Here is a 12,945-nt window from a genome sequence, read left to right as displayed (position 1 = left end):
GGGGCCGCGGCGGGGCGCCGGCCAATAACGTCGGCGAGCAGCCGCCCGCTCGCGAGCAAAGTTTTAACCCCGGGAAAGAAGAAAGTTAAAGGGAAGCGGCCCGGGACGCGGAGCGAGCGGGAGCGCGAGCGGGTGGGAACCGGGGAGCCCGAGGAAGGGCGGCAGAGACAAAGAGAAAGCGAGGAGAGCGCCCGGGGAAACCCCGGAGAGGGGGCTGGGCCCGGCGAGCACCCCACGGAGGGAGGAGGGGCCGGTCGGGGACTGTCAGCCTCGCCCCGGCCCCGCGCCGCCCGGGGAGCCCCGCAGGTTTCCGCCGGCCCCACGCCCGGGGGAGCGCGCGGCCGGGGGGGAGGGGACGACGTGCTCCCTCCTGGTCCCAGCCAAACACATCTGTGTTTGTTTTCTTTGCTGCGCCGAGGTCGGGCCTTCCTCCAACCCGGCCTGATGGCCCCGGTGGCACCGCGAACAGGGCCGAGTCCTCGTGGGCAGACAGCCGGGAATCGGGAGGAAGAGGAGTGGGGGGGGGAGGTAACCTCTGCCTGCTCACCCCTTCTTCCTGAAGCCCACAGGAGCGGGCGAGAAGGGGCCACTACTCTGCCCCCCTCCCCACGGTCGTCACCCTGCGGAGGGCCTGTGTGCCGGGAACGGTGCTCCTTGCGTCCCGGGAATGCTGTGTTGGGCTGGAGGCTGAAGATGGTAAAGCAGCCCGACGGGTCCGCGGGCCTCAGGCTGGAAACAGCTCAGCCCTCCCCAGGTCCCTTGAGGCGGGCTCACATTTTCAAGGGTGCTCTGCCCCTCACTAGCTCACGCGAGCCTCGCTACAGCTTTGTAAAGTAGGTCTTAAGTCCATTTTGCAGATGAAGAAACTGAGGTCAGAAGCCTGCCTAACTTCGCCCAGGAGGGGCGAATTTCAACATGGATCAGCAAACATGGATCCAATCCGGGAATAGAAACCAGGGCTCCTTCTTCTCCTCCTCCTCAAGTGGGTAAGAATCCCACCCAGTTATAGTCTCACGAGGCCTCCTTGGGGCCACCCAGCTTCTCCTTCCTGCCTCATTCTCTGCCACCTTAACCAAAGGACTGAGGACGGTGACAGCATCCTTTGCTATCCTGCAGGGCAGCCAAAGCACTTTGGGGGCAGAATACACTGGGCTGAGAGTTTGAAACTCAATCCCTGTTGGTTTGTTACTTTTAGATGAGTGATCGAGTCATAAATCTGGACTGAAAGCCCAGGGTTCTGGTTCTGGCCCAAGAGCCGACTTGCTATTATTATCTCCATCAAGTGTCTCCTTTTGTCTTACTGGCATTCTCATGAACTGTGAGAATCTAGAAGGGGCCTCAGGGCTCGTTTGGCCCAGCTCAGTCTCTTTGGAAAACCGCCTTCCCCAGACTCCCTGAGAGAGGGCCACCCAAGCCAGCTCTTCCAGGGATGGGAGTTCACCACAGCCCCAGGAAATACATGCATTCTCCTTGCACAACAGACAGCCCAGATTCATCCTCTCCCCTAGGGGAACGCTTCAGCTTTACCTTCTCTGTGCCATTTACCACTCCCTACACTGTTTATTTCTGCCTTGTGACAGAGAGGATTCTCGGTGACTTATGAGCTGCTTAACACATGGCAAAATAACATAAATTAGACAGTGAGGTGCAGAGGGGAGGTTTAACTCTCGTGGGCTGGGAGATGCGAGGGCCATGTTGAAAGCATAGCCGTGAGGAGTAATGCTTCGTAGCCAGAGTGTGTGGCCGTGGCGAGTTTTGCATCTCTCTGTGCTTTGCTTTCCTGTTTTGGAAAAGGGGACAATAATATCTGTCTCATACGGTTGTGAGCATCAAATCAGGTAGCACAAAGGAAGACTGTAGCTTATAATATGTGGACACACATATTGCACTTACATAATCTACATGAATTAAGTGTACATTTAAATATTCATAAAGCCAGGCACATAGCAAGTGGATGTAGCAATGCTCATTGTGACCACTAAGTTGCTAGATCTTTATAGATATTTAAAATAATTTAGGGGCGCCTGGGTGGCTCACTTGGTTAAGCGTCTGACTTCTACTCAGGTCCTGATCTCAGGGTCCTGGGACCGAGCCCCGCGTCCGGCTCTCTGCTCAGCGAGGAGTCTGCTTCTCCCTCTCACTCTCCCTCTGTGCTCTCCCTCCCTCTCTCTCTCTCTCAAATAGATATATAAAATATTTTTTTAATTAAAAAAATAAAATAATGTAAAGAAGATCATTTAATTACATGCAAAGATGTTCATGACAGTACAAAAGGGGGGGAGCAAATTTCAAAACACGATGCCCCCCCAAAAAACCACTATGCACAGTATAAGCTCATTTTAATTTTTTTTAGGTAAGCATAAATTTGGTTCACCGTGGTCATCTTTGAATAGTTTTATTATAGGTGGTTTTTACTGATTTTGGCTTGGGCGTTCTCAAGGTTGTATGTTAGAATAAGAAAGAGAGCGAAGACGAGAAAGAAAAACCAGGAGGAGGGGAAATGGGACTAAAGCAAGAATGCTCCCTGGAAGGCCCTGTTCACGTCCTGCGGGTGGGCCACAGATTTGTCCCTGAGCTTTCCAGCAGCCAAAATGAAAAGGAAACCATGCCAGTTACGCGACTCCCCGTGTCCATGAGATAAAAACACACACACCTATTACTCATGAGAATTACAACTATTCTTGGTACTAAGATCAGACAGGGATTTCTCCCAGGGGTAGGGGGACCATAAAGGGAACACGGTGTGTGGTACTGAACACGCTTCCTCAAGAACATCCCCACAGCGGTGACAGCAGTGAGCTCCGTGGGACGGTTTCTGTGTGATGGCCCGAGCTAGAAGCTGGTGGCCTCACACCGACACACAAGGCAGGGAAAGCCAGTCTGGCCAGCACAGGTCTGAAACAGGCAAATCAGGGTGCTCAGCTCACTGCTCACCCCACTTGGGTCTGTTTGGGGGTCATCTCCAAGCCTTCCTCCTGCTATGTTGTTTCTGTCTGCAATGATCTTTTTTTTTAATTTTTTATTTCTTAAGTAATCTCTTCACCCAAAATGGGGCTCGAACTCATGACCCCGAGATCAGGAGTTGCGTGCTCTACACACAGAGCCAGCAGGGCGCCTCTGTCTGCAGCACTTTTGGGGGTTGTGGGTGGCAACAAGTTTGGAACTGGAGAGAAGCTTCTCTCTGACTTCCGTGTTGCCAGCTGAGCTCAGGCCCCTGGTCTGGGGGTGGGGGAGGGGGCACTTTGCACTTTTATTTTGATCACTTAGGTCTAAGCATATCTTCTTTTTTTTTTTAAGATTTTATTTATTTATTTGACAGAGATAGAGACAGCCAGCGAGAGAGGGAGCACAAGCAGGGGGAGTGGGAGAGGAAGAAGCAGGCTCATAGCAGAGGAGCCTGATGTGGGGCTCGATCCCATAACGCCGGGATCACGCCCTGAGCCGAAGGCAGACGCTTAACCGCTGTGCCACCCAGGCGCCCCTAAGCATATCTTCTTTAGCAGTTCCTGGTGGGCAGGACTGTCACCTTGTATCCTGGAGGTCTGGAACATTCTGGGACACAGTAGAACTTGTCTACCTCCATTCAAATTCCACCTCCCTGCCACTAACACAGTTCATGCAATTCCGCGAGGCAGCCCAGACCAAGGATCTGCCTCTTCCAAGTTTTGCAATCAGCCCTCTATCATCCTTCAGTTTTATCCGTTAGGCAAAAATCTTTCCAGTTCTTTCCGTGAGTTCTCACAGGACAGTTTTCTGGCCGCTCGGCAGCCTCTCCCAATGCCCTTTCGTTTGTCAGTGTCCCTCCCGAAAGCATACTGGCCTCTGAGGGGACAAATGAAAAAAACAGATGTCCAAGTGTTGTGAGAGCTTCTCAAAGTGGGGGTTATAAATACACACCCAAAAAGGCATGTCGGGCTCCAGCAGCAGGATCCTCGGCACAAACAGAAGTTCAAAACACAACAGTGTCGCTCTTGGATGAGAAAGCAAATTCCCAGGTGTTTCTGCAAGCAATGCGTGGGGGTGGGGGGCGCCATTCTTGGCACCCAGCCTTTCCTGGGAAGCCTGAGGATCGCTCTAGGAAGAGGAGAATGTGGGCCTTTCAAGAAAATTTAGAAGGAGGCAAAGGAGGAGCGGGAGGAAAGCCAGAAGACTCAGGTGCCCTAGACGCCAACAGGGAAGTTTCAAGGAAGGTGGGGTGGTGAGCCATGTCACGTGCCTTCAAGGTCAAGATAAGACCTGAAACAAGTCCTTTGGATTTGAACGACAAGGAAGTCACTGGTGACCTTGGCTAGCAGGGGCAGAGGAGCGGTGGGGACAGACGCCAGACCGCCTCAGGTCATGAAAGTGGGGACAGCAAGTGTACACGGTGTTCACAAAGTGTGGAAACAAGTGGCAGGAAAGAGATGGGGTGATAGGAAGGAATGGAAGGAGAGAGGTTGAAGACAGACAGAGCTAGCCTTGTAGACTTGACCGTCAGGTGCCAAAGTGCCTCTTGTCTCAGTGGAACAGGAAGTGGCAGCATCTTCTGAGAGCAGGGGGAGCAGGTGGGAGCATTGGGGGTTCAAGGCAGGGGAAAGCTTGATTGGGTCACTATGGAGGAGAGGCTGATGCTTGCTGGCCAGAACTCAAGATCCTGCTGTTTGGTGACCATCTATGAGAAAGAAAGCTCCAACTATCAAGGTCACAGCCCCCCGCCACCACCCCAGCGGGGCTTAGCAGCCCCTGTGTAGACCCTGAGAAAGCAGGACCACTGGATTAATCTAGAGTTGCAGGTTTCTTCCAGGACGTAGGACAGAAGGGGAAGAGGGGGTGGCTGCTGGGCTGGACCACGGAAGCAAGCCTAAAGAGAGAAGACGTAAAGACAGGACATGGAGAGAACAGGAAACTGAGCCCAGGGTTCTAGAACTGTGCTGTCCAATGCAGTAGCCAGTAACCACTGTAACTATTTCAATTTTGGCTTGAATGAATCAAAATGAAATAAAATTAAAGTTTCCTCCGTTAACCCTCCGTGAACCCTCACTTGGACGATAAAGAACATTTCTATCATCCCGGAAAGTTCTGTTGGATAGAGCTGGTCTAGAAGATTCAGGAAGACAAAAGAGGTGTGGTGAGTAGCCAAGGAGATCATGGTCTCAAACTAGAGTCCAAAGGGAAGATTCCAGAAGGGGATCAGCACTGGGGGATGACGGGGCTGGCTGAGGACAAGAGGGGGCTTCCTGCTGGGACACCGAGGTGAAAAACTGGGCATAAGGAGGTCCCGGTGCCAGATGGTCTGTCCACCTGGGACTTAAAGGCACACAGGACCAGCCTCAAGACTTGGGGCAGGAGGAAGCCTGAACCAGGGGCTGGTGTCTTCAAAGAAAAGGAGCATGACCTAGATTGTGGGGTGTGGGGTGTGGGGTTGGGATTTGGAGGAGGAAATTCTGGAATCTCATGCAGGCATCTGGCCTCCCCACAAGGGTCAGGGTGGCCTGCTTCGATACTGTTTCTCTAGGAAACAGGAAGAACTGGACACAGGCAAACCATGATTCCAAGTCCCCTGGAGCTGACCTCATGTGACCTTGAGCAAGGGACTCTGCCCATCTCGCAGGGAAACGGGGATCATCACACTTACTGTCTAGGCTTATGAGACTGATTAAAAAGATGGATGTAAAAAGAAAGAAGTTGGCCCCACAGAGGATAGTTTAGGGGTTTTTTGGACCTTGGGTTTTTTAGTCTCAAAATCCCCAGATCCGGTTCCCACATCCCTCATCCTGAAAGAATGAGGGGCATCCCCTCGTTTCCAGGATGCGAGGGCCCAGCTCACCCCACAGGCCTCATGGAGGCTTGCTCAAGGTGATCCCATTCCCTCAGCAGGATTGCGGGAGCTGGGACTGTTTGGGGAAAGGTTTTGGAGCGTGGCAGAAGGGGCCTGTATAGTATGGAGGGTTTCTGGAGGTTTCCCCATCCATTTCCTCGGTGTCCGGATGGTCCCCACCTCCAGCTCGGGCCGCCCCTGTTGCTGGCTTCTTGCTGAGGATTCAGGACTTGGGCACAGAAGCCCAGACAAACCCCAAATCCAGCAAATCCTTTAATCTACCAGGGCTCTTTGAAGGGGTGAAAATGCCTGTGGATAAGGGGAACCAGCCCATGTAATTTATTTTCATTTGCAAAAACCTTTTGACAAGGTCCCACCCTGAATACTATTAAAGAAAATGCTTCACCGTGGGGAGAAGCTTTGTCAGGGATGGAAGGAAACAAAGAGTTCACATACAGGGACGGTCCTCTGGGTGGAGAAAGGGGGGGGGCGCCTCTGAGCCCAGAGATGGGGTTCAGCTCATTCCACACTGACGTGAGCTCTGAAGGAGGGCGTCGTATCAGGGAATCCTCAAAGTGCAGTGGTGATTTTAAGTGGTAGTGTAGCCAGGCTGGGGGCACAGACTGGGTTAGCAGAAGGCGATGTGTCTGGGGAGAAATAGCCCGACTATTATAGGGCTAAAGGTTTTCAGTTGCAATTGAAAAATGCTATTTGAGGGCCCAAATACGGGTTGTTTCCTGATGATTGTTTCTCCACAGAGGTGCTGTTCACATTTAGGGCCAGAAAATTCTTCACTAGACAGACTGGTCCTATGCCACTGTGGGGCATTTAGCCCCCCTGACCCCTGCCTGTTAAATGCCAGTGGGTCCCCCCCGCCAAAACTCACACACCAGTCATTCCCATCCCTGGAAAACGGCTCCTCACATGCATACATCCCCCCCCAGAAGAGTCTCCCACCCCCCACTCCATTCTGATCTACCTGAAATTTAGCCTAATGTGCCACTAAGCATCTCCCCCCTCCACACACACACAAAGAAAAAAGCTAAGTAAATTCTCAGAAAGAGAATTGGAAATGAAACAGGTTACATTAATGTTTAGGATATTCTGGGACGTTCTAGTGCTCGTACCTCAAAATGCTTGTGGAGGTGGAGATAGCCCGGACAAGAGTAACTGGATGGTCCTAAGTGCCAGGAACATAAATAAAGCAGAGGAGGGGACAGGGAGTGCCAGAGGAGGGGACGGGGAGTGTGTAAGGTGCATCTTACACAAGGTACTGGGGTGGGGGTGGGGGTTGCCTCTCTAAGAAGGATCCAGTAGGGCAGATTGAAGTGAGGAAGGGAGCTGTGTGGGTGTGGGGGTTGGGGAGGGGGAGAAACATGCTTTCCAGGCACCGCGAAGACAGCAAGTGCAAAGGTCCTGAGACAGAGTTTGACTTGCCAAGGAACAGGAAGGAGGCCAGCTTGATGGGGGCTTGGGGAGTGAGATGCGGAGCGGTAGGAGATGAGGTCAGAGAGGTGAGTGCTGGTCAGGGTACACACAGTCTCACAGACTTAGATAAGGAATGTGAACACTTCGGAATCCATCCTGGGGACCCGTAGCTCTTAATTCCCCATTGTTGCCCTGACTGTTGAGGGAGGAATCATGTCTTCTCCCTGTGAATCCCCCAGTGTCTCATGTGCTTCCAGGCACAGAATAGGAATGCACTACAAATTCATGACAATTAAGTAATTAAAAACCACAGAATTATGGACAACTGGTGATGGTGACCAGCTGTGGCAGGCGGAAAAATGCACCCCGCCCCCAAGATTATTCATGTCTTCATCCCTGGAACCTGTGAATGTGGCCTTAGATGGCAAAACACGGTCTTTGCTGACGTGACTTGGTTAGAGACCATAAGATGGGAAGATCACCGCGGATTATCTGGGTGCACCCTAAACGCCACGCCAAGTGTCCTTCTAAGATTGTGGCAGAGGGAGCGCTGACAAGACGGAGGAGGAGAAGGCCACGTGAAAACACAGGCAGTAATCACAGGGATGCAGCCACAAGCCAAGAAGGCCAGCGGCCATCAGTGGTCACCAGAAGCTGGAACAGGCAAGGAGGCAGCTCTCTGATGGTCCTTGATTTCAATCCAAGGATACTGATTTCTAACTTCCGGCAAATCCTACAGCTGCTAGAATTAAAAGGGTCCCCTTCGCACCATAAAAGGTGACCTTAGGGGTATGAGAAAGGAGCAAAGTGCGGGACATGAACGTGCTGGTCCTGGAATGTTCCTGAAGTCCTCTTCTCGGGAGCAAGGACCACGTCTGGTTGTTCCTTCCCTCCCACAATGCTGAGCGGAGCATCTCCTGCATCCACTTGCCCAGAGCTTGCTGTTTGTATTGAAGCTTTGTAAACCCCCTCTTCTGGAAGCCAGGATTCCAACCCCTTTATGATTCCGTCCAGAAGGAGGTCCATGGTCTCCCGAGCACTTGAGAGAAGAGGAGTCACAGTACGAGGGGACTCCAGTCCACGGGGAAGCCACAACGTCTTCACTTTGAAGTGTTTGTCAGCGAGGTCACGTGTCTTCTGTTCTTCTAGAACCACAGATAAGGATGCTTGAAAGAATGGGAGATCCTGGACATTGTCCCTCTAGGACGTCACAGCTGACGGTGGACTCAATCCCAGCCACCAGTGAGGGATGCGGGACAGGCCCCACCCAAATTCCCGGAGAAGAGGAGGAGCCCTTCCAGAACGTCCATCTATCGCTCCCCAGTTTGGAAGTGAAGAAGCTGAGGCATGGAGGCTGAGCGAATTGCCCAGGAGCTGGTGTTCCTCAAGATGGCTCTGTGAGGCATCAAAATAGGTGGCGGGTCGCCTGTTCAACCGAACTCAGGGAAACCTGCTATATTCGATCTTGCTAACTTAGGCGGAAAAAAAAAAAAATCATGACTTTGACGGAAAAACGTTTTTCGTGACAAACGACTACCTAGAAAGTTTCTCTGCCTCGAGGAATGATCTTCTGTGAATTGCAAAAATCAACCATGCAGAAGAGCTTATCCCCCCCCCATATCAGTCAAACGAGGTATCCCCAGTCCACGTGTCACACAGGGAGAAAGTTTGGGGGACTGAATTCTAAGACGTGGTACAGGATGGAAATAGACACAGACCATTCCATGAGTCCGATTGGTGAGTGCACAGACTCATTCAACTATAACAAGGTATTAAAGGAACGTGGGATGGGGGGAGGGAGGGGACCTCTCTGTCACCGATGCTGCCATGGGGCGATGTGTAGCCACCATGCTAGCCTCCGGAATGACACCAGAAAGTGGACACAAGGCTGCATGGACGTAACCTACCCTACAGAGCAGCCCCCTAGTCTCTGGCTGAGCACTCGGTCTATGGGGTCTCTCAGAGCATCTAGCTTCCTAACCCTGCTTGCAGGGAGCACCTTGGGTGCTCCCAGGGCAGCACTCCCTTCATGCCCGCCCCCTGATCTCTGTCTGCACCTCCCTGACAGTGGGGGCTATGGTGTGTCCCTCCCAAATTCCTAGGCGGAATCCCTAATCCCCAGGGTGATAGCATCTGGAGGTAGCTTTAGGGAATAACGGGATTACGAAGGGGGAGCCCTCGTGATGAAATCAATGCCCTTAGGAGAGACATGATCGCCAGTCTGACCATGTGAGAGACAGCAAGAAGTCAGTCATCAGCAATAAGAGAGCCCTCGCCAGGAGCCATACTGGCCGGCACCTTGGTCTTGGTCTCCCAACTGGGCGAAGTAAATGTCTATAGCTCAAGCCACCACCCAGTGGTGATCGGTTACAGCAGTGGTAAGTCACCGCACCTTTCTGAGCAGCAATCCGCTCTCCTGAAAAGCGTGGACTGCGACCTTATGCCTCCTTCCTGCCTCCCACCCTCCCTCCCCTCCTTCCATGTCTTCCATGGGTATCAGTAGTTCCAAGCCAAGAAGCCGAGGCAAGAGAACTGGAGGTGTCCGAAGCCCTAAACAGACTTGGCACATTGTAGGCACTCAAGAAACATTTACTGAATGGAACTGGGGAGGTGTGTGTGGGGGGAGCCAGGGCATCCGCACTTAAGGATCAGGGACTTCTTGACATCCAGACGCAGGTCTGGGCTTGAGGCTAGCTGGTCTAATTCAACAATGCCACCATGAACATTTGTTTCCCGTGAACCTTTCACCCGAGCAAGGGAGGCTCACATTGTGGGTCATGTTGGCCTCACTCTAGAACTCGGATGATCCTTGCAGCAACAAAATTCCATAATCTGTAACACACACACGCACACACACACAAATACCACATCTCCTGGCTCCAGAGCGGGAATCAGCCCATTTCAACGGGAGCCCAGGACCCTCCCTGGGCTGGGTGCCCTCACCCTGTGTCCAAGGGACTCAGGAGACAGCTGCCTCCTGCCTGGGCCTCCTCAGCTAAGATCTGATTTTCTCATCATCTGGATAGTCTCAGCAACTCACAGCAAAGGGATGAACCAGGCTGACCTTTCTGGAGGCTTGTTTAAAGCAGAACAATGTTTGTCTTGTCCAAACACTATGAATTACTCCAGAGAATCCTGCCCAGTTTTACAATCCACAGCTACAAACGGCTTACATAAATAGGGACTCGTCCCCTCCGCTCTCCCCCCTCCCGCCCCGTTTTTAACAGCTTCTCCCCCCCCAACCTTCTTCCACTCTTCCAGGCCTTCCCCCTGCCCCCCTCACACCTTCTCTCCTCTGAGTCCCAGGCTGGTGAAGGGGCAGGTGTTGGGTGTTTTGGGCCATAGCTCACACCTGGGTTATTGCTGGCACGGATCTGCTATGGCAGGTGGGCTGCTCTGTCCCTGCTGTGGGCAGGGGTTTGCCTTGCTAAGGGGTGTGTGGGGGGGTGTCTGGGCACACTTGTACTGTGTGGGGGGCCTGCAGTGCACAGTGTTAGGTCCAGCTGTGAAAGCGCGTTGGTAAGAAAAGGCCCCTCGGTTTGGGGGGGTTCAATGTCCAGCCCATTCAGACCGTCCTCATCTGGTGGGGTGTTCAGCTCACCCACAGCTTTTCCTTCCTGCACATGCAGGGGATCCCCCGGTATCTCCTAGAAGTAGACCCCCCCCAACCCTCCACTTCAGGCCTCCCAAGGGGTAGGAGACAGTAAATGCTGATCAAAAGTGAAGCACAGAAACCGAGCAGGGCCAATGTCCTGGGAAAGGAGGGTCAGCTGGGGACAGAGCCCAGTTTTCTAAACTATCTCCCTAAATATAGTCCCTACAGCACCTGCACCAAAATGCTTTGGGAAGCTTGTTTAAAATGCAGATTTCTGGGCCCCGCCCCAGGCCGAGGGAAACTCTCTCTGGGGGGTAGGGCCCAGGGCTAATGCCAGAGTCTAAGAAATGCTTTCTAGCTCAAGTTCTCTGACTAAGCTAGCTGCATGACCCCAGCAAGCCACTCCAGGAATCACGTTCACCATCTAAATGGCGGCCCCAGACTCTTTGAAGAGTCTCTTCCAGCTCTTGGATTGTGTGGTTTCAGGGACAGCTGGGTACTAGAACCCAGAAGCAGCAAGGGTGGGTGGAAGCAGACTGGGAAAAATTGGGGGGAGTCATTGAAGCTCCCAGGAGAGGTGTTGGTGAAGACCCGGACAGATGCCAGGGGAGCAAGAGGCCGGGTTGGTGGTTGGAGGTGTGAGTGGTGTGCGGGATCCTTCTACTGAGGGTGCCCATTGGGAGCCAAATGCCATTTCATCTTTGCTTTGCACACAGGGAAACTGAGTCACAGAAGAGAGGAGTGACTTCCACCAGAAGCCGGTGAAGAGGCATGGGATTCCCTCCCCTATACACCCTGGGACACCCTTCTGGCAATCCCAGAAAATCCCCTTTCCTCCCCAGCTGCTTCCCTTGTCATGCTAGCCTCTCAAGCTAGCTGAGGTTGGATCTTAGGGCCACAGCTCCTTCTAGCTCCTTCTCTTCCTTTCATGGGAGGGTCCCACTGGGCAGAAGGGCCAAGAGCCAAATCTGCCCCTCAAGGCGGACACACGGTGAGCCCCAACAGCAGGAAAATCAAGTGCCAGAAGCGTCAACCTGAATAGAGCCAAACCAGCCCTGCCCACCCGGAGACCCCACAGCCGGGCTGGGGGCGCTGTCGCTACGCAGTCCGCCGGGTCAGGGCTGCGGCTGCAGCGCACGATCCCGCTTGGCCAGAGGGCACAGGGCGCCGCCAGGAAAAGGCCCCGTCTTTCAGAGCTCGAAAACCGTTTGTGCCCAACACTGGCGGCGACCGCGGGTGGAGAGGAGGTCAGAGGATCAAGCCACTGGAGCTCAGCTGATGCACCGAGGCAGACCCTGGGGTCCGCGCAGGAGTAGCCAGCTGGAGGCTGCGGAGGGCACGGTGTCCCCTCTCCAGGCCCCCGGGGAGACGGAGCTGATGCCGCCGGGAACCCAGAATCAAACGCCTGGTGCGGGTCGGGATTCCAGGAGAGCGGGCCCTGTTTCCAAGATCTCTCTCTCTCTCTCTGCTTGTGCACTGGATTCCATTTACAATTCGGGAGATCCGGAAGCTTGCTGCGAACCGCGGGGTTTGGGGCTGATGCCCCCCAAGCCCCAGCTCCAACGTCCGCGCCTGGAATTAGCAGCGCCTCCTTCTAGTTTAGCATTTGATTTTCTAATCGAGCTCTTTGTCCCCTGCGGCCTTAACCCGAGCCCCCAGCTTTGCCGTCTCCCTCGACCCCCGCCTGGGTCTCGCCCTCGCCCGACTTTCCCGTCGAAGGCCCTCGAGTGAGTGATTCCCGGGAGCCGAGGCCGAGGCCGGCGGGTCCGCGGCGCGGGCCGGGGCTGTATGGAAATGGCCAGAGAAGCCGGCGGGCGCGGCGGCGATTTATTCTGGGAGTGACAGCCCCTTTGAGCGCTCAGCGAATGGCATTTTCTGTCTGTGAAAGCCTTTCTTCCCACCTCTGTTCAGATTAGCCCGGGGGATGAATGCGCCCATTATCCAGCCCGCTGACCATTCTGAAACGCCAAATTAATTACTAAGCACTGAATCAGGCGCCGGGGCCGGGGCACCGGGAGGTGTGAAAATAGCTAGCGGCTGGAGCTGGGGAAGAGGCGAGGGGCGCAGCGCCGAGAGGCCGGGCGGGGTGGCCCGGGGCGCGGGCGCGGCGGGGCCCGGGCTGGCC

The sequence above is a fragment of the Ailuropoda melanoleuca genome, chromosome 17 (assembly GCF_002007445.2).
Source record: "Ailuropoda melanoleuca isolate Jingjing chromosome 17, ASM200744v2, whole genome shotgun sequence".
Classification (NCBI taxonomy): Eukaryota; Metazoa; Chordata; class Mammalia; order Carnivora; family Ursidae; genus Ailuropoda; species Ailuropoda melanoleuca.
This window is presented reverse-complemented; position numbering follows the sequence as displayed.